Source organism: Pinus tabuliformis, chromosome 1_1, assembly GCF_031772625.1.
Source record: "Pinus tabuliformis cultivar Carrire ecotype Pingquan chromosome 1_1, CPIR1, whole genome shotgun sequence".
Taxonomy (NCBI): Eukaryota; Viridiplantae; Streptophyta; class Pinopsida; order Pinales; family Pinaceae; genus Pinus; species Pinus tabuliformis.
Window position 1 is genome coordinate 303,397,474 of NC_142297.1, and position 24,529 is coordinate 303,422,002.

The window sequence follows — 24,529 nt, forward strand, 5'->3', positions numbered from 1 at the left end:
TAAAAAAAATTCCTCTTTCAGACTCTCGTCACCCTTGTTGTCTTATATGAATGTGAATTTTGGGGTTCCAGTATATCCAGAGTCGTGGGAAAAGATTGAGATGAATCAAAAGCAATTCATAACCTACAACCTAAAGATCAAGGGAAATACTACCTATGCTATCCTCTTGATTGAATTTGGTCTCTCCCCCATTGAAAGTATGACTATATTTAAATACTTGATGTATAAGAAGAAGCTTTACAACATGGAATCCAAGAGGCTCCCAAATATTGCTTCTAGCTTTAGTCAAAACCCCCACCTTTACCTCAAGCACAGGTGGCATAAGGATGCCCAATCTTGGATCAACCATTGGGGGATTAAGTAGAGATAGTTGTGGGAAGAAAAGACAGTGTCAAAGATACTATTAACTCCAATGTTAAGGAAAAACTATGGGATGATAAAGAGTTGGAGGGTCAAAAGAAGCTAAGATACTATAAGGAGGTGATCAACCCCACCCTTGATAACCATAATTATCTCTCTCCATTGACCAACGCTAAAAAAAATTAACATCGCTAGGATAAGAACTAATTATTCTCATGAGCTTCGAAGTGAAACCAGGCAGTGGTCTACTCCCAGGGCTCGTTAGGATGATATAATCTATTTTGCTATACTAAGAAGGTGGAAGATGAAAACACTCCCTTTTAGAGTATCTAACTCTTACTCACATCTCCTCTCAATTCACTAACATATGCCACACTTCCAATCTTCTTGACATATTAAGCCAACCCAACCATTTCTTTGTCTTCTTTTTATCACAAAAACAAGATTTTGAGGAATCACAATTAGATTTTTTTTTCTTTTCTTGAGATTCGATAGACCGCATTGGTTTTAATGGGTGTTAATCATCATCATCATTATCAATATTAAATTAATTTTAATATTATAAAAAATATGATAATTATTATATAATATTAATATAATTATATTATATTATTAATATTTGTATTAGGATATTTCTTTGTTAGGGTTTCTCTTTTCAGTAACAAGTAAGAATAATTATTAAAATTAATATTTTTAATTAATTGAATTTATATTTAAGTTACTATTAATTATAGTAAAAGAGCTCACGTTAAGAGATTAATATTTTACTAACCAAAATTAAGGTTATTAATTAATTAATTATAATAATAATAATACAATTTTATCTTATGAATATTATATTATAAGAAAAGGTGATATTGGTATTAAACTTTTATTATTATTATAAGAGGATTGTATTAATACAATATATTATTATTATTATTAAAAAAAAATAGTATTATTATTATTATAGTCACTCGATTTTTTTATATGGATGTGAAGTTTGGGGTTGAAATATATCTAGAGACTAATGGAGAAATATTGAGATGATTCAAAAACAATTCATAATGTACAACCTCAAGTTAAGAGGAAATACTCCCTATCATATCTTCTTATTGAAGTTGGCATGTCCCACGTTGAAAATAGGAACATGTTTAGATATCTGATGTATAAGAAGAAGCTTTGCAAGATGGACTCCAAGAGGCTCCCAAAAATTGCTACTATCTTTTGGCAAAACCCCCACCTTTGCCTTAAGCGTGGGTGGTGTTTAGATATCTGATGTATAAGAAGAAGCTTTACAAGATGGACTCCAAGAGTCTCCCAAAAATTGCTACTAACTTTTGGCAAAACCCCCACTTTTTCCTTAAGCGTGGGTGGCATAAGGATGCCCAGTGTTGGCTCAACCACTGGGGGATTAAGGAGGAGATCATCATGGGAAGCAAGGATAGTGTCAAAGATACTATTACCTTCAATTTTAAGGACAAGTTGTGGGATGATAAGGAGATGGAGGGTAAAGGGAAGATAAGATACTAGAAAGAGGTGATCAATCCTGCCCTCGATAACCATAATTATCTCTCTGTGTTGACCAGTACTTAGAAAAAAATGAACATCGCTAAGACAATAAATAATTCTCATGAACTTTGAAGTGAAACCATGTGATGGTCTACTCCCAAGATTCCCTCGTATGATAGAATCTGTGAGAGTTGTGATACTAAGAAAGTGGAATAGGAAAAGCACTTCCTTCTAGAATGTTAACTAATTCTCATGAACTTCGAAGTGAAACCACGTAATGGTCTACTCCCAAGATTCCATCGCATGATAGAATCTATCATATTTGTGATACTAAGAAAGTGGAATAGGAAAAACACTTCCTTTTAGAATGTCTGGCTCTTAGTCACATCCACTCTCAACATCTACCACACTTCCAATCTTCTTGACCTATTAAACCAACCCAACTATAGTGATCTTGGAGCCCTTCTTTCCCTTCCTTTTGATCATAGAAACAAGATTTTAAAGAATCACAGTTAGATTCTTTTTCTTTCTTGAGATCCAATAAGACATTGATTTTAGTGGACGTTAATCATCATCATCATCATACCATCATCATTATTATATTCTAATAAAAAAGAAAAAAAATATTAATTTGGTATTAAGGGAAACTATAATAAATAAAATATGGCTGTAATGAAGAGAGGTTATTATATTAGGATTGTATTATTATTAAATTAGTAACCTATCATATTAAAGAATGCATTTTAACAATTTCATTAATATTTTTATGTTAGTATAATTAGTGATGCTATTTATAAAGAAATTAATATTTTTGAGGTATTAATAGTTATATTATTATTATATTTTAATCTAGTTTTTTTGGTTTGTTTATTAATATAGTGTTAATTGTTATAACATATAAAAAAAGAGAAGAATAAAAAGAAGAGTTAGGATAAAGTTATCAAATATTTCTCATTCTCAGCTTTGATTTTTTTAATAAGATTTGTTTAATACAGGAAGGCCAATATGGTACTGTCTTTTCAAACAGTTATCTAATATTTATCTTCTCTTCTTCCATGATTCTTGATGCCAAGAGGTAATATACATATACATGCGCCTCTTCTCCTAGCCGGACTGCTCAACTTATAGTTTGTTTGACAATGGATGGCTTTCCACACTAGATCAAGCAATATTACTCTGAAAGACCCAGTAAAAGGAATGCCCCATAAAAAGCATGCAAGACACGAACCTCCCCATTACACAGACTCCCAAAAGACGCCTGCTTCTGCAAATTCAAAATGATGGATGCAACTTGACATCGCCACAGAATCATTCAATGCCAGTAGAGAGGGCAGTGAGATACGTAGAGACCATTTCTGTAGTTAACAAAACAATTCGTTACGGTGAGGATAAGTTGCATTTACGTTAAACCTAAAGTTCAACAAAGTTTTAAAATTAGCCAGAAGGGTGTAGTTATTTCTGAAGAGGGAAATAACAGCTATATGGATTTGAAAAATCTATCACAAGAATCGAAAGAATAACCTTTACCGTGAAGAAAGAATCATATAAGTCCAAAATCTTAACTTTGAAAGATAAAGTGTTAAAAGGTTTTTGATCCCCAGTAATTAGTTGGTACATCAACTTTTTATATAAACAATTTTTTGCCTACAATCTCTGGATCATCATTCATCATTTATTTTGAGAAAGTTGGTGATTCATTGATAAACAAAAATCAGTTTATTAATAATATCATTATTTCATTTTAAGATATTATTTTTTTTTGAAAAAAGTGATATGATTGATATATCAACATAAAAATTGGATTTATTCAATGTATAATGTAAAAATAAGAGTTTATATTGACATATGATGTTGTCTAGAATGTACATCAAAACTAATGGTTATTATCAAAATTTTGTTAACATTTTTTTTTTCCTAATTTAAACACCTAAATAAGGTAAAGAATTGAACGTATAACTTAATTTCTAGTACTTTAACAATGCCCATCACCATCTATCCAAGATTGGTGGACACAAAACCAAGTCTCCTAAAATAATTCAAAAATCATCAGATATATACTCATGAATTATATTATCTTCACAACCCGTTTATTAACACTTTGTGTTTATAAAATATTTAATACTTAGAAAATATACCTTTGGTTTTGTAATTTTTTTTCAATTCATGCATCTATTTTCACTTTTAAAGAAAAAGGTGTCAGGATTTTTTTTTAAGGATACTTATCTCAAAACAAACATATTTTTTCCATTACAATGTTATTCATATTTATAATTATCGTAATATTTAAATAATTAAATATATACGGTTTAATAATATTGTTTTGCAATATTTTTTATTACAAATAACAATTTAAATTAATACAAAGAGTGGTATCTAAATATGAATTGGAAAAATATATGGTTAATATTATTATGCACGTAAACAGATAATGCGTGTAAAAAAATATAAATAATGTATCAATTAATTAAAATGTAACACAAATTTAAAAAGGGTAATCGTAACATAAAGTCATGATTTTTGACGGTTATGAGTCTATATTGTATGAAAGGAGCGAAGGCGATAATAATGTTTTGAGTATTAGGTTTTTAGTTTTTTTTTTTCAATATTAGATTAGAGTAGATTGAGAATGATTAAATAGTGTTTTATTAATTGGATGGAGAACATTTTTTATTTTATTATAAAGTATCATTTAAGGAAAACTATGTTATATTTTGAGTTTAATATTAAATTAAAAAAAAAAATTAATATTATATTTTAATTTTAATTATTAAAATTCATAATTTAAAGAAAAAATTAAAAATTAAAAATTATTTTTTAGTAAAGAAATATTTTTTTAATTAGTATAAGAGAAATGTTGTAATTTGAGTGGGTTTAATGAGAGCATGTATTATATCTTCGTAAACTTAGTAGTTAAATAGCTATGTGGAGGTGGGTCCTTTGTTCCACAAACAAAGGGGTCTCATACACCCATTTGAATTGAATAATAATAATAATAATAATCAAATTAATGAAAAAATTAATAAAATAGTAATTTGATTCAATTCATTTTGTTATATTGTAATTTTATTTTTATTAATAATTTTATTACATTTTTTTTAAGAAATTCATAAAATACATATCTCATTAAAAGAAAATAATGATAATTCATATTTATAGCTATAAAATTTCATAACTTCATATTTAAATTTAATTAATAATCATATAAAAATTCAATACTTAAAATAAATACTTATATATATATATATATATATATATATATATAATTAAACTTCTTAAAATACAATTTTTTTCACGAATTTTATTGTTAAAAAGTCATGAATTATAATTAAAAAGAAAAATTGAATAATCAACGATATTCAACTACATTTACACATATAGTAACAAAAACTTATTTCATAACTAATTTTTTATAATATAATTAAATTTGAAAGAACAATTGAAAAAAGAGTAGAAGTAACATCTAAATATAAATTTAATATTTTCACTTCAAATTTAAAAATATAAATTAATTTAGAAAAAAACTAAATTTATTAATATTAACTAACTCAACTTTTTATATATATATATATATATATATATATATATATATATATATATATATAACTGGATCTATCTAAATCTAGTATATATATATATGGGGATCTATCTAAATCTAGGTAAGAAGCAATTTAGCTTTAAAAAAAACTATTTTCAAAATGATATTAATCTAAATTCACCTTTTATAGCTTTTAAAATGATATCAGATTTGAATTAGTTCCAATGCGTATGTTTATATTTTCGTGGCTAACTATTGATGGACCTATTAATGGATTGATTTCCAAACTCGATGGCGAAATAGAATAATGGTTAATCTTCTGAATAAAGACAAAAAAATAATATATTATGAGTATGGATATCTCAATTTATTTTGATTGTGAATTTTTAAAATATTTTGGAATTTCAGGGATATGGGTGACTTCAAATAATCAACCACTTTTATATTATTTGGATTTTGAAATATTTTTAAAATCCATAATCTGAGTTAAAGATATTTATTGAGTTTTAAATTTTTTTTTATAGTATGATATAAAAAATATGTAGATATAGAAATGTAGATGTAATGTACAAAAGTTTATCAAAGTATTAATATGTTGAATTTATTTTAATATGTAAATGTCAATTTAATATGTTGAATTTATTTTAATATGTAAGGATTCGTAAACATTTACTTGTCTACTCAATTAGATAATTATAAAAAGTTGAAAAATAGTATAGACTTAAGAGGAGATGTTGTCGGTACAAAGTTAAAAGTAATAAAATAATAAAATTCAATTTATTATATTGCAATTTTGTTTTACTAACATGCATATCACATTAAAATATATAAGTATTTTGATTGTGAATTTTTAAAATATTTTGGAATTTGAGGGATATGGGTGACTTCAAATAATCAACCACTTTTATATTATTTGGATTTTGAAATATTTTTAAAATCCATAATCTGAGTTAAAGATATTTATTGAGTTTTGAGACTTTTTATAGTATGATATAAAAAATATGTAGATATAGAAATGCAGATGTAATGTACAAAAGTTTATCAATACTTTTTAAATGTCAATTTAATATGTTGAATTTATTTTAATATGTAAATGTCAATTTAATATGTTGAATTTATTTTAATATGTAAGGATTCGTAAACATTTACTTGTCTACTCAATTAGATAATTATAAAATGTTAAAAAATAATATAGACTCAAGAGGAGATGTTGTGGGTACAAAGTTAAAAGTAATAAAATAATAAAATTCAATTTATTATATTGCAATTTTGTTTTTACTAACATGCATATCACATTAAAATATATAAGTAGTAGCTATAAATTAAGATGCATTTAATCTTATAAATTAAAATAATGATTCCGTACACATATTTAAATTTAATTAATAAACACATAAAAGATTGAATACTTCCAATAAACATACAATACAACAATATTTTAAACCATTGATTACCATAGGTATTATTAACTTGTAAATAGGCTTTGTTATAATACATTTGCCTAATACCATGAGTCATCAATACCACATGTCCAAAAATCATCTCTCATTTCACAATCAAAATATTTTATAAATATTTTATTTGAATTTAATTTTATAACATTTTTACATTTAGATCTATAAGAAAAAGTATTAAAATTACTTCTGATATATATCTAAACCTTGTACCGGTCTTTGGCAGTCCACAGGGTCGTGGATAAACACTGATTGTTCTGTTAAGGCACTCCTTATTGTTAGGTCACATGTTCAATTCCCTACCCCGATAGGGTGGTATATTGGACATGTTAAAGATGTTGGATCTTGGATAGACCAGTAGGGGTGATATATTGGACATGTTAAAGATGTTGGGTCTTGGATAGACATTTATCGCTGTGTTAAGGCACTCCTTGATGTGAGGTCACCGATTCAAAAATTTCCCCAATAGGGGTGATATATTGGACATATATTGGACATGTTAAAGATGTTGTCCTGTCAAGTTTACAAAAAAAGATATTTAAACCTTCTACCACATTAAAATATTAAGGTATAAATAATAGCTATATATTAGGATACATTTTACCATATAAATTAAAATAATAAATTTTTAACCATACTTAGGTTTCATCAATAAGCTCAACAACTTAATACTTACAATATAATAAGATTCTTAACCTCGATAGTCACCACATGCCCAAAAACCATCTCTCATTTTATAATTAAAATATCAGAAGACACTCTCCGAAAAAAATGGAAGAGATATTGTAATCTTCTATGATGTCTTTATGTTATATAAACATTTTTTACTCAACAAAATTACATAAAAATAAAAGTAAAAAAAAATCATTAATTATAACTATTAAATAAAATATTTTAACTCAGTCAAATTACACAAAAATTAAATTAAATTAAAACAAAAATAAAATTATTAATTAAAATGATTAATAATTTATAATTAAATTAATTTAGATTTATCTTATTTATGGATTTATCCAATTCTCAGAAATCTCTAGATTAATCAACACATCACTCATAGTTTTTCACTAAGAAAAAATACTTATTACTCTTAAATGAATAAAAAGACTACCCAAATAAAAATATATAATCTCACATTAACCCCATAAAAATTAGTTGAAAATTCTGTGTTTGATTAAAAAAAGACTAGTGATGTAAAAACATAACAATCATGGGTGAAACAAGTTACCATAATATATTTCCAATAGATAGTAATATAGTTACTTTTTCACAATTTTTTATATTTTGAGAATATTTCATAATTTAATAGGCAGTAAATAATATATTTGATTTTGCTCCTGTACTTCCTATTCAAAATCTTTAATTAAAGTAACATCATCCTCATTGCTGTTTTTGCTTTAGGATGAAATATTGCTTTAAACGTCATCATGATTTAAATTTTCGAGATTCAAACCAATACAAGGTGACACAATCTAATACTCCACATAGAATACACTGTTTATCTTCCTTGAAATGATGCGTTGATTGTTACTTCGTCATTCATGGTATCTATACATTCATGGTATCTCTTTTCGGTCGTAACACATCAACTTTTTCTTTCCCATCGAGTGCTATTTTTTCTTTTTCCTTTTTATTTTTTATTTTTGTGCATTGAAGTCGCAGAAATTAGCTCGGTGTCCAGACAATCATCCACAGGGCTATGAAGATCTATTATACAATTTCCAGTGTAGGGACATGGGCTATAGAGTTTGTCCCCAACAAAAATCTATTTTTCATAAGTGTATTATTATATATATATATATATATATATATATATATATATATATTTATATATAATGATATTAGTAGTGATACTATTATTTAATTTTAATGAAAAGATGGAAAAATATTAGTATGGTATAAAAGGTAATAACACTGGAAAAAAATATAGGGAAGATGAATAATTATATTAGGATTATACTATCATTAAATTGGTAATCAGTAGTATATTATTGTTGAGTATGCATTTTAATAATTTTATTAATATTAAAAAGTTATTAGTATTGATAAATTATTAATATTGATAGGTTAGTATTATTAGTGTTGTTATATATTAACATATTTATATTTTATAAGATTAATAATCATATTATTATTATATTTTATATAAATGAGTTGGTTTTATTATTTTTATATTTTAATAGTAAAGAAAGAAAAGAGAAAAAGGAACCATTAGGATAAAGTTTAATTAAGATTATTTTTATTTAATATTATTATTGTTGTTAAATAATATTAAAGTATTAATTATATAAAAATATATCAAGCGATTTATCATATGATAATCTTAGGGAGCAACTTGTCATTAGGATTTGAAGAAAGTGTAAAAAAGAAAAAGAAAGAATGAGATTACGATGTGAAGAAAGTGTAAAAAAAAAAAGGAAAGAATAGGACAATAATGAAGAAAATGAACATGCAATGTAGAAGGATTGGGAAATTAAAGAGGGGAAGAAAATGCAAGAAAATAAAGACATTGGACCCCGAACAAGAGAAAGAAGTAGAACCAAAAGAAGTGGGGGTTGCTAAAGAAAGGTGTTAGAGTTATTGTTGTGAATAGAGGAGAAATAGTAGATGGAGGTTTCATAAGTGATTTAATTTCTATCCATTTTACTGATTATTTTTAGGGTGTTCTAAATGATGCAATGATAATAAAAAACAAAGAAAATAAAATTTTAAAATTATCTAAATTAATGAAGCATTTGAATTTATGAAAATATTTAACAGTCATAAATTTAGTTAATAAATTTGGTTGAATGGTATATATATATATATATATATATAAAAGATCCACTAAAATATAATATATTTTATCTAGTCTTCAGAATATATAAATTCAAGAGATCGTTTTAAATTTTTTCCGTCTACATTTCTATAATTTTAATAAATTAAAAAGATTTAATATATATATATATATATATATATATATATATATATATAAAAATACACTAACTATTCTAATTTTTTTCTTTCGGTAAGACATGTCTAATACTTACATCTCCATCTTCTATATAACAAAAACAACATGTTACAGTCTTTCCAAACATTCCGCTAATATTTCTCTTCTTCCATTGTTTTTTATGCCCACATGAAATATACATATGCATGAGTATATTGTCCTACCCATAATGTTTAAGTTACACTATATTTGATAATGAATGACTTCCAAACTAGATAAGGAATATTACTCGTAAAGCCCCAGTAAAATTTATGCCCCATAAAATTCATGCAAAACACGAGCCTCCCCATTAACGCACCCCAAAAGAGACATTAATTCGTCTGCTTCTCCAAATTCAAAATGATGGATGTAACATGACATGGCCATTGAATAACTCTTTTCTGGTAGAGAGCATTATCAGATACACAAAAACCCTATTCTATGTACTTAACAAAATAATTCGCTAGGTCAGGATATGTTGTTGTTATGTTAAATATAAATTTCAATGAAGTTTTAAAATTAGAATTGTTGTTGTTCTACTCTTCCAAGACACTTACAATCTTTAAGCTGCAATGACAACGACAATGTTCAACTAGGTTTTGTTACATAATAAACACAAATAATTTTTCTATAAAAACTAGCTATAAAAATAATTCCAGTATAAATAATACGATATTGCAATAACTATATTAAATAATTTGGATAATATTTATATAACCTAAGGAATGCATTGAAAATTTTGTAATATATGAAAAAATTAAATAATTCTTTATTTTAAAGGAGTATGCTTGGTAAAGGGTTTTATGTACTATGAATATTGAATCGTATAAGGGTGATTATGGTACTTACTTACCCAATGAAGGTGATTTTCACGTAATTTTGTCTCTTGGTTAGCCTTATGAGTGGCCTTTTAGGGAGGGGTGAAACCCTCTTCTCTCCAAATATTGTTAACGGAACAATGATCGCAAGCTCATCTAGAGGAAATATCGACAAAGGGGAAATCTAAATTTTGGGAGCTTAATGGCAAGCTTGTTTGAAAGGAAAATATCTTCCTAAAGCAAAATCAAGCTTGAAATTTGTTATTCCTAATAACCAACTAGAGAAATCTAGGCAATTCATGAAGGATCACACTTTGATCTATAAGTTCATGGGCATCTGGCCCAAATATTAGGACATTATGAAATGGATTCAACTTAAATGGAAGCCAAAGGGCTCCATGGAATTGAGATTAAGGGCCAAAGGATTCTTCATTGTTATCTTTACAGATCTAGAGGATAGGAAGAGGGTGTTTGAAAATGTTTCATATTTCATGAATAATGTGGGTCTTTTCATGAGATTTTGGGAGGAACTTTACAATACAAAGAAAGAGCAGTTCTTGGAGGCTCTAATTTGGGTGTGCTTATTTTCCCTGCTAGATGACTTCTAGGAACCAAATATTTTAGAAGAAATTGGTAATTACATTAGAGATTTTGGGAAAATCTCAGAGATTATGAAGAGGAGAAGGAATTCTTCCTATGCTAGGACTTGCATATAAATGAATGTCTCAAATCCCCTATCGCAATCATAGATTCAGAGTACCACGATGAGATATGGACCCATACCTTAGATTATGAGTGTGTCCCTTTTAAATGTTGTTGTTTCAATGGGCATGGACACTTAATAAGGGCATGCCTGATCACTATTGTTGAAATTCAGGTAACGAATCCTAGGAGACTTCAAATGACTTTCAGGAGGTCTCTTATAAGAAAGGAAAAGAAAATTTCCCTTAGAAGGAAAAACACTCGCAGGAGTCTAGGGACTCGACATACAAGGGTGATTCTAATGCAAACCCATTTACAATCTTAAATTAAGAGGGAAAATTTGGGGATGTAAGCGAAGAAGGGAAACACAAACCAAAAGATAATCTTATGAAGGTTAAAGAGAAAACAGATGGAAAGGGGGATAACTCTTCAAAACAAAAGCCCATGATAGAGCCAATCGATAACTCATATCTTAAATAATTTTTGACCAATACAAGATTGATATTGGAGGTGGAACATTGACAAGAAAACTTAAATGTGGATGAGAAAATAATGCTCATGTTTCTGCAGACATGGGTCAGAAAATAGGAAAAGAAAATCCCGATTGAGAAAATCTAGCATGTGTTACATATATACGACCATTGGAGGATGAATAATTCCCAATCAGAAGGTGTCTTGGTCTCTTCACATATGGGGAAGACAAGGTCCTCTCAATTACATAAATCCAAAGAGTCAACCACAAATGATTGAAGCACAAAAGGGCACAAGTAAACAAGGGAAGTTCTTAGAGAATCGAGGGAGTTCCTACGAAACTCAGGTTATATTAATAAGATCATAGAGTATTTTCTCCAAACAAATGCAACTACACCATGAAAATAGTGTCTTGGAACATTCAAGGCCTAGGTAGTAGTGGTAAGCAAAGATATTTGAGATCTAGAATAGAGAAGGAGAGGCCAAAGATAGTAATACTCCAGGAAACAAAAATCTATATTCCAAAGTTTGAAGAAATTATGAGTAGATGCTCGAAAGGAAGGGAATCTATGATTATCGACTTACGAGGCAACGTATGGGGTATAGAAGTTACTTGGGATCCTATATGGGTATCCTTTTAGGACTAGATATCCACTCCAAATATATTATTAGGGCGCTTCATGTGCCTAGGTTTGTCAGAGTATGTATGGATATCCTTGGTTTATGGCCCTTTAATCCCATGGAAGAAATAGGGATTGTTCAATGAGATGAAAAAATTACATTGATACTTTTAATGGGAATTACGAATCTTAGGTGGATACTTTAACATTATACATAACCTAGAAGAGAAAAGAAGAGGGATTTAAATACTTGAACAAATGCTGATTTTATTTCAGGAGCAGATCTAAGATTTAAAGATAGTCGATGATGACATGGCTAATGGAATTCACGCTTTGAAAAACCTTCACAGAGATCAACATCAAGTATCTTACTTGATCGCTTTTTCCTCTTTAAATACCTACTAATCAGAGACCTGTTTGTGGAAGCAACAATTCTTCCCATCATAGGATCTGACCATTGGCTTATCATGCTAGCCATAGATCTAAAAATGGACCCTCGTAATAAACCATCTATATTTGAGTGCTTCTTGCTCCAAAGTCTAGAATTTATATCCAAACTAAAGGAATGGTGGCAAGGGATCTCAGTCCAATGGAATAAAAAGATGCAACCATTCCATCTCAAACTGAAAGAGCTCAAACTAAGAATTAAACAGTGGAACTGATTGGAATATGGAAACATTTTCTAGGAAAATATCAACTTGATGAGCACATGGAGGAACTACAAACAATCATTATTAGGGAAGGACGATTAAAAAAACTAGAAAAGGAGGAAGTAAGGGCCTTCAAGATCTTGAATTACAAAGGAAATAGGAGGAGGAGGAGATATTCTGGTGACAAAATTCATGAGTAGCATGATTAAGTGTTGGGACGGGGTCCCCTCGGTCAAGTTTTCTTAAAATATTGTAAGTTTCTACATTTTGAGGAGCAGATCACACAACATGTAGGTCAAATAGGAGTCAAGGGGTTTTATGAAGGTCAAAAACCCTTACATTGTGTTATTGTTTTGAGATCCACCCATGGTTTGCGGACCATGGTATTGTAATAGAAATGAGTATATAAAAGGGTATCTTAGCGAGTCTAATGGAGTCAATCAATTGATGGATGAGATATTTCTGAGTCTATAATTGTAGATCTTTATGTATTCGGGAGAAGGGGAAGGCTCCTACAGCTGAGTGCATGAAGACATTGTTAAGTCCATAGTTGAGTGTGTGGGCCCCTACAGTTGTGTGTGTAGGGTTTGGAAAGTTTGTATAAAGAAGATATGAAGCACTAAAGAATATTTGAAGAAATTTCTGTCTATTTTTGTATTCTTGTGTATTTTTTGTATTTACGAACTTGAAAGATAGTTATCTGCATTTCTGAATTTACTTCTTCACAAAGATCTTGATCCATTATTATATATGATTTTATGCATGATTAGATGTTTACACAAAGTTTATAGCTCTCTTTAACTAAAAATCACTTAAGTTCATGAATAAGGGTTCGCGAAGGTTAGATCATACCTGAAACTGAAGAAAACACCTTAACCACTTCACATAGCCTTCTGGATGTAGAAGCCTGGTTCAAGCATCCCCCAATACTACATTGGGTGAGAGTGTAGCCTATGCTACGTGGGTTGTTGCCGAAATGGCTGATAGTGTAGGGTTTTGTTGGTTAGCACAACTAAATTTGAACCTTGGTCCAAGCCCCCTCAAGCAACAAATGGTTCTATTGCCAGGACTGAGATCTATCTGAGGGATGTGTAATGTGGCATAAGTGGATACCAACTAAGAAGGAAATCAAGAAGTGGATAGGTTGGAAGTTACACAAGTGTGCAACTCAGAAGAATAATAATTTGTGCTTGTCAAAAGAGCAGTGGTTACAAAGGTATCTCTACACAGAAGTACACAAAGTTTTCTTTTCATTGTTCCCTTGTGAATTACAAGAGTGGCTGTTCAAATTAGCATATAGCAAACCTACTTGGAAGCACGATGATCATACTGTGTGGACTCCAGAATTAGTCGAACGTATTGAAAGATTTGATTATAAGGTTGCAAGCACTGTTAATTATTGGATTAATAGTATCTTGGGAGGATTCATCACTAAATTTTCAATAGATACAACTGTGTCTTATAGCGAAGCTGAACGATGATTCTTCAAAGGTCCGAGAGGAAAGTACTTGAAATTGCCAAAAACCTAGATTAAAATTCTTTTATGTGAAAAGGGGATTATGGTTTTCACTTAATGTTTAAGAGGGGCCTGATTGGATCTATGTAAAGTGGAAATCGGTTAAGAGTAGATTTAGAAAAAAAATTCAGAAGTGAATACAGTCCCTTATTGGGAGAATTTGAAAGTGAAGAAGAAAAAAGTATCCCTAGTACGACCAAAGGTGTTGCGCAAATAGTAGATCAGGGTACTTCTAGAATTCCACATCCAACCACTCCACCCCCACCTTTGCCTCCACCTCAAACACCTACACCTCCACCTCCACCTTCACCTCCACCTCCACCTCTGCTATTTAGTATGAAAAATATAGTGAAAATGTCTATATTCAGGGGCTAGGGATAGAAGGATCCCAAACAATTTTGGTTTTTAATAGAGGCTGTTTTGAAGGCATAAAAGATCAACGATGATGATATGAAAAAAGCACGCCTAGTTACAGCGCTGCAAGACAGATCACTTACCTGGTACATCAGATACAACACAACTCATTTGGATGCTTCATTGGATAATACGAAGATGGGCTGAATGTAGAATTTACGAAGCTGAAGTCCAAAGCTCAGTGTGTGACTGGAATCAAGGAGATCAAGCAGAAGGTTAATGAGTCAGTGTGGGATATAGATCAGTGACTGAAGTGCTTACTAAGTCAAGCCAACCTTCATATTCCAAATGAAAAACATAGGGACTGGTACATAGCTTTGCTATTACCTCACTTAAGATTGTTGTTATCTTAGCAGAAGATTGGGTCTCAGGCTAAAGCGTTGGAAATTCCAATGAAGCTAGAAGCCTCGCTAATCCAGGATACAAATGTAGGAGTTTAGTAGATCTAGACGCAGTTAGCAATCCTGCATATGGATTTGCAGGATCTGAAGAAACGAAACGAGGTTAAGTTAGAGACACATTCTGAAGTTTAGTGCGCAAAACGCAAGGTCGAAGGTCATCACAAGGATCAATTCCTTGTATTCTGGAATTATATAGCTGTGGGAGGTCCTAGCCTGCTAAAAAAAGATTCTTCCATTGGATCAACCATCGATGCAAGTACCTAGTGTAGTATCTACCAAGTATCAGGACGACATTTGACAGATAATTGTTCCCTATTACAGAAGTTTATATAGTATCAAAGAACCTCTTCTGTAACTTTTGTAAGTTAGTTGGTCATGACGAGGGGCATTGTCGAAGCTATCAAGTAATGATGGACATAACTCTGTTGTATAGAATGCAGGTTGAAAACCATGCGTAGAATGACAAAGGCTCACCTATCATTCATGGAGGATTCCAAGCACGGGGAAGAGGAGGAGGAGAAGGATCTAGAAGAGATCGAGGCCATATTATTTGTTACAACTGTGGAGAACTAGGACACTTTGTGTGTGGCTGTTAGAATCCAACACACAATTTGTGTCAATATTGTTTTCAATTTGATTATGTTATAGAAGATTTCTTGATCTTCATAGCAAAGATGCAGGAGAAGATGAACTAGCAGCTGACGCAGAATATTCAAATGATGAGATCCGAGCCACAAAAAGACGATCCCAATGTCAACATAGTCACGCGAAGTAGTGTAGCCATTGGTGAAGACAAGGTCGAAGGAAAACAACCGGAATTAGACTCATGATTCCAAAAAGCCAGTGAGTAGAATATTGGCTTTAATTTGCATAGAGGAAAATAGGCACTCATGGAGGTGAAAAAGAGTTATATGGTTTTAGATGCTTCTATGTCTCAAAACCAGATTTTGATAGTCTCATGAAAGTATAAACCTGAATATGCTACTGCAATACAAGATTTAGAGCCCAAAATGTTAAAATAATTTATGCATACCTATATGAAGTTATTATGGATAAGAAGGTAGTAGAAGGACTACAAGAACTAATCGATAATTGTGCCAGTAAGGATAAGTCATTACCAGGACAGTGCGCAGTCAATAAGGTGAACCAAAGCAAGAAGAGAGTTGGTAAGGAGACGTGGTTGACTATGCAGATTGGTGATTTTGAAATGGATAAAGTAATCCTACACTTAGGTTCTCATGCTAACGTACTGCTGAAGCAGACTTGGGAACATATGGGAAAGCCTAGGTTACAGTGGTCGTCAATCTAGCTATGCATGGCGAACCAACAAAAAATAATTCCAATGGGTTGCCTACACAGAGTAACTATAGATATTGAAGGTGCAAGAGCAGTGGCTGATTTCAAAGTTATTGAGATCATAGATGATAGTAATAACTACCCAGTATTGCTCGGGATTGATTGGGACTTTGACATGAATGCAATCATTAATTTAAAGAAGTGAAGCATGGTATTTGAAACAAATGAACTTTGAGTAATTGGCCCATTGGATCCAGCTGAAGGTGCGCGATACATTGAACCAAACCATGACTATTATGAATTTAATGACATTGAGCACATCTATAAGTTAGCCATGGGAAATGGAGATTGGATCAATCCTACTACAGATGGAAGGATCAATGGGAGAAGGACAGTTCCTGTCAATCAAATAAAGATAAAGAGTTAGAAAACTAGAAGAATTAGTTGCATGAGGTCTCTATGCTGAGATGTAATTGGCTTACAAAGTCGCTACGCTAATAACTACTAAGGTACGTAAGTTGCCGTATTATGATGGCTTGGGTGATGTTCATATATTTCTTGACCATTTTGAAAGGGATGTACCCGACGAACATTCGTTCCAAGCCTTAGATCTAGCATTAAGAGCTACGCCTACAAGGTGGTGGGGTATGCACAAGGATAATTTTGTGGACTAGAAGGAATATCATAGAATGATGCAATTAATATTTGGCTATGCGAACACCCGAATCACTAAAAAATACACACAGAAGGATGATCTACACAAGCATCTGGCACTATGGACTAAGACATGGGGTGAGATACCTCAGCCTGAGTGGGTGCATATCTTTATCCATAACCTGGATGTTATCCCAAAGAACCGGTATTTAGAGATTGAGCTGCGACACGGGACCATTGATTGGGATGAGATGAAAGAAAGTTTCTTGTTGATGTTTAGTTTGGAAGATGGGTTCAAATTCAGTGATGAAGCACTTTAGTTTTGAAGATGGGTTCGAATGCATTGATGAATTGCTTCAGGAAATTAAGTAAGTAATATTTTGAACACCTGTCGAACCTATCACGTGGGTATAGCTTGATTGGAGTATGCATCTACAACATGCTTTAGAATGTTACACTGTTACAATGGAAGAAGTTGATGAGGATCCATATAATATTAATATCCCTGAATCAGATGGACAACGCGAAGTTGGTGGACCTAACACAGCGATCCATGATATTTTGCAATCGATGTGCACAAAGTAGGAAAACATTGGTTCAAAAGTAGAACCAAAATTCGTGAACATTGGTGACTATTGGGATGAAGATATAACGGATAAGGTAGTCGAATTAGTACATGAATATCAGGATTTATTTCCAACTAAGTTCTCTGACTTAAAAGGGATAGTGGGAGATTTGGGGATGATGAATATCAATTTAAAACCTCATGCGAAGCCAATTAACCAACGCCCATATCGGTTGAATCCCAAATACAAGGAAAAGGTACAAGAGGAACTCGATAAAATGCTTGCGGCAGGAATAATTGAGCCTGTAGAAGAATCTAAGTGGGTCAGTCCCATTGTGGTCTAAGAGAAGAAAAGTAAGGGTGATGTTAGGTTCTGCATATATCTGTGGAACTTGAACAATGCATGTGTACATGATCCATTCCCTACGTCGTTTACAGATGAAGTTCTTGATAATGTCGACGGACAGGAAGCTTATTCATTTACAGATGGATTCTCAAGGTACCATGAAATTAATATTGAGTCAGAGGATAGAAGTAAGACTACCTTCACTACAGAATGGGGGTCATTCCAATATATGATCATGCCATTCGATCTAAAAAATGCTCCTACAATTTTCTTAAGGGTGGTTATCGCAACATTCAAGGAATTCATTCATAATTTCCTAGAAGTATACTTTGATGATTGGACAACGTTTGGGTTGGTCAAAAAGCATGTCTATAGTATACATCTGATGTAGGATACATGTAGGAAGTATCAGATCTCTTTGAACTTGAAGAAATGCATTTTTTGTGTACCCTACAAAATATTGTTGGGCCATGTTGTCTGTAAGGAGGGATTGATGGCAGACCCAACTAAGATCATCGTAATTATCAATCTAGAGCCCCTTAGGAATGTAAAGTAGGTACGCACGACATTGGGTCATACTGGGTACTATAGGATGTTTATTAAGGCATACGCCCAGATCACTGCAACCATGGATAAGTTGTTAAAGAAGGATGCTACGTTTTGCTGGGATGTTGATTTTCATAAGAGATTGCATACTCTGAAGGAGAAGATGGTTATGATGCAAATCCTAGTATTATTGTATCGTAAGAAGGAATTTCATGTATGTGTGGATGCGTCTTATATAGAATTGGGAGTTGTCTTAATGCAAATAGGAGCAGGAGATATCGATCATATGATTTCCTTCACCGACAAGAAACTATATAAGGTCGAGAAGAACTACTCAACCATAGAGTGTGAAGGATTGGCCATGGTTTATGCACTATAGAATTTTAGGCATTACCTACTAGTTGCGCACTTTAAGATGTACACAAATTATTCTGCTTCTAAGTACCTAGTCAATAAGTCTGTGTTGCGGGGGGGAGGGGGGCGAATCTATAAATGGTTGTTCCTTTTTCAAGAATATGATTTTGAAGTAATAGTGAAGCCCAAGAGATTGAATGCTGGACCAGACCAACTTTCTGAGATTAAAAATGATGAAGAGCCTATAAATATTGAGGAAGGATCACCTGATGCATGACTATTTTCTATCAAGGTTCCGGATGAGAATTTTGTAGACATTCTTTAGTTTTTATCTACTGGCATAGATTGTCACATACCCCGGTAACCTCGCATGTAAAAGTAGGGAGTTAGAATTTTTATACAAATTACCACAAGTAATTATCCAATTCACAACTCCACAATTCATCATTAACCATTAGATATAATATTCATTAGTGCATCAAGTAAATTGCCATCAAGATAGTAAGTTACATAACCATTAACCACCACTGTGGTAGTGTAATAATATAAACCATCTCATGAATCCTTGCATCTATTTCATGATTTCCATAACCATATTAATTAATCTCATACTTGGACATTATGATCATGCCATCAAATAAAGAACCATCAACATCAAGGATTCAACGTCATCCAACTGACACAAAAGGCAATCACATCAATCACACCATGGAACACGGATATACCCTGGAAACCCCGTAGGGTGAAAACCAGCAAACGTTTAATCTTATTATTAAACGCTCGTGAGGGTTTTCACCCCTCACTCAATGGCTTATAAGGGATTCCATCCCTTAACCATTGTCATAAAATCATCAAGCTGTCATATAACTAGCTAAAGGCTATTACAGTTCTCATGTAATCTTTCACTTACATACCGCCACATATATTATTCCTTGTGGCATGATTGTTCTAGCAATGTATGTTCCTACAACTCGAACTCATCTGCATGGACCCTTGATCCTCTTCCTACACAAACTTAAACATCATTTTTCGTAGGCACCAACCGCCATCGTTTCCTGTCAATACTGTTGACAACAAGCTTGGCAACAAGATTAGATATCATATTAATCAATTCAATAAGCAACTCAATAAGAAACCTCTAAAAGAGATCTTTTAAACTCTACTCATTTGCATGAGCAAGCATGACACACTATATAGCTAGAACATATACTCAAGTAAATATTGTTGGACCTCCACAACGTTTATTTACATTAATGCATAATTCTCTTTAAGAATTCTAACCATTAGTTTTACAAGTCCATGTTGTCATTATCAATATTGACATCATGATTTCATTTAAAAATAATCATATTCCTTAGCATTTTCCCTTCGCTTAAGCACATTTTCTTAGAGGACGAAACATTAAGGCATATCCTTGAAGGGACTAACTACAACATCAGTTATAATCTGCTTACATGAAAATTTACATAAACTTTTACCAAAAGAGCTAGTCCTTTAGCCATTACTTTTGTTGCCTGCAAACATGTAAAGCAAACTAACACAACTTGTTGTCTCTCCCTGCATGCATATGTATACCATTTCTAATGAAAGCTAACCATATTTATTATGTATATAAAACATACTCTTTCTTTAAGAAAGATAGTATGATTACTTATGCGTCTAGAAGCACATCATTAGAAATTTCCAATCATGCAGGCAATGCATATCTATTTCTCAAGAACTTCGAAATCAGCTAACAACACAAAGCATTTAAGCTTATTAGCAATTTTCTATCATTCATGCATGCATATCTATTTCTCAAGAATTTCGAAATCAGCTAACAACACAAAGCATTTAAGCTTATTAGCAATTTTCTATTATTCATGCATGCATATCTATTTCTCAAGAACTTCGAAATCCCTCATGCATGTAATGCATGAATATTTCACAAGAAGCTTAGAAATTAACTAGCATCCCATTGCAATAGGGTATGTACACCTTTGCAATAAAATCCAGCTTAACCACTATTTCTTTATATGCATTCTCTTTTCCATAAATGCTATAATCTATTGTTTGAATATGGGTTATCCTTACCCAAAATCGCTACTTCTATGTCAGAATAAACACAAACTCCTATATTTTCCAAGATTTGGCAAAGCTACTTATCTCTTCATGGGCTTTGAGCGTCCAACAGTGAAGGAAGTGCAGCCCGAAACAGTAGTTGTTGATTCTCTGCTACGGTTTTGTCTAACAATGGCAACTGCCGAAACAGATCCATTTCTTCACAACGCCATTGAAAGAGCGTTTAGACTCCCGGACGTCAGAGGAGTCTGGCAGAGTCTCCGGCTCTCGGCAGCGTTTTCTGAGTGCGGCTAACATGATTGAACAATGGCCCAGAGATTTGAACACGGAACATGTCAATGGAAATAGCTCGGCTGCAGCGAAGAGCTACCCTGCAAGTTTTCCATTTGAAACCTCGGCGGAAGTAATCCCTCAAGTGGCAACCATCCTGAGGGTAAGAACCTTCCGTAACTTATATGTTTAAACCACTAACCATTATCGTTATCGCAGCAAGATCAATAGACGTGAACTGAGATTCAGTTTTCAAGACCTTAGTCCAGAGTCACGGCTTTCTCCCCGCAGTGAAGCTACCCCTATCGTTAAGCATTTCAAACCTTCCAAAGACTTGAAAGACGACAGGATCGTAACCGATGGCAGAATCAAGCGGCAAATCCAAGAAGTGTTTCTTTTTTTTACCCGATCCCTTTTCTTGATTTCCCTCAATCCGTTTTACAAATATCAAGAATCAGTTTTATAACTTATTCGTAACTTATTTCATAACAGTTTGATTTACGTTGAATTAATTACGAGAGGAATATGACATACTCCCCCCCTTAACAAGAACACCGTCCTCGGTGTTCATCTTTCATCGGAACTTGATATTTTACTCGTGATATACCATCTAAACCACACAAAGTGTGATCCTTCCTCTTTAGAATCAAAGTTTTCATTCTAAGAAATGACAACAAACAAAATAGTAATGATATAGTCATAAGAAATATCATTAGTTATAAGCATCAATAGTCATAAGCGTTCGTAATTGCAAAAATATGCAACTTCTAATCGCCACTACTTGGCCCTTATTTATTCATAATAAACAATTCTCTATGTCAACTTACCATTACTTACCATCTATTCTTGGAAATCATGAATACTTTCATGTAAGCCTTTTAATAGTGGTTGGACAATTCTTCAACCCTCCATGGTAAGTAATTCCTGTAATATATGACTAACAAATTCAATTGCATTAGTCACTATATTTGAGTCAAATGAAATACGTTTGACTGACAATCATTTGTGCAATGCTAGATGATTTCTAAATCATGGTACTTTTACAAGTACTTAAAGAGCACTACACTAATCATCCAATGATAAATCACTGCTCACGTGCACACTGAACGAATTTTCACTAAAGGCATCCACTGAGTACTTCTAAAAGTACCAAAAGAGCACCTAGCTCTCTAATCATCAAATCAGTCAATCACTGCATCATTTGAATATGGTCTTAGCCCCTACTAAGACTTTCATAAGATTAGTAATACAACAAAGGAATTAGAATTCCCTACAAGATTAATGATACAACAAAGGAATTAATATTTCCAATAACTCCTTATTGAGTACTAAATTCATTTCCTGTTAAACATGCATAACATATTTTACACAACTATATGTAGAATTCATCTTCAACATATCATATAGTTGATTCGTTCATTTCTTTAGCTATGAGCACCATAATATGCTAAAGAATTCCCAACCCATGGGAACTAGTTTCCACAACCAAATCGAGTCATTTTCACATCCAGACAGTTTCTTTGATAGAGACCTTACCAGGTCTAACATGGAATTCCACTGGCCAACCAGCTCAAGAATTCCAGGGAGAGTAAATCTGGGCAGACAAGTACCATCAACCCCTCCGGGCAGGTAACTGCCATCAACCCAAGGCATTCCAGCCTTTCACAATCCGGGCAGACAAGTACCATCAACCCCTCCGGGCAGGTAACCATCATCAACCCAAGGCATTCAAGCCTTTCACAATCCGGGCAGACAAGTACCATCAACCCCTCCGGGCAGGTAACCGTCATCAACCCAAGGCATTCAAGCCTTTCACAATCCGGGCAGACAAGTACCATCAACCCCTCCAGGCAGGTAACCGTCATCAACCCAAGGCATTCAAGCCTTTCACAATCCGGGCAGACAAGTACCATCAACCCCTCCAGGCAGGTAACTGTCATCAACCAAATTATCCGCAACTGTCTGGCATGTTAAATTTCTCTTTTATTACTCTTTCTCAAAGTAATTTACACAATGAACCATATGAACATTATCATTAGCACAACAAACATGCATGTACGCCATGCATTTACACTTAACCCCCAACATGGGTCCACAACATCAAGATTGATGGGAAACATATCCTTCATACACGTTGTATGTATGCAAATTTCCCAAATAACATAATTCATGCATATCATATAACATCATTCTTTCTCATTTATGATTGCATTTCACATTGCAGCAATTTATGTGATGAATTTTCTTGTTGCCATTAAGCTACCACTACTTAATCCCATCAGCAACATTAGTTATAAATATGCATCAGTTAACACGTATTCAATTCCCAAGAATGTGCATGCATACAATATTGTCATGTATAAGAGCATATGCAAATACTCATTAATGTATAAATGTCAACAACAGTTGAGTTAATACTCTCAGCATTCCCAATTTTGCCATAGTCTGTTGTTCCAATTCAAATCATCATTAATGGAGTATTATCTTACGTTTACTATGGCTAGCTTGGGTCATGCATTGTTAATGTAATTAAACATAATCTCTCTAACATACAAAGATCATAACTCTATATCACAATGACTAATCTTTGTGCATACCATTGCTTATCATATAAGTCTTTCTTTAATGTATGCAACACATATTCTCTTCACTAGAATACTACCATCATTTCATACAACAAACTACATACCTCTTCCTTAAAGGAAGTCATTTTAACCTCATCCCTTTCAGGGAATTATTAAAGATATTCATCTTTATGCATAAAAATCAAGATGCAGAACAAGATTTACTTATCCATCAAAATCAAGAAATCAACACAACTTATCTAGCAAGACAATCTCTTCAAAGATTATTGTCTTCAAGAAAGTTAACATGATCACTTCCTCTATGTACACACAGAGTCATAATTCCAAAGTCCCAATAGCTACCACTATGGAAGAGGTGTTCTCCTAGCACAATTACCTTACTTCAATGCACATAGTTCTTTTCATGAAACAAGTAAGGATTTTGTTTCTTGTATGAACACTTATTCTAATTT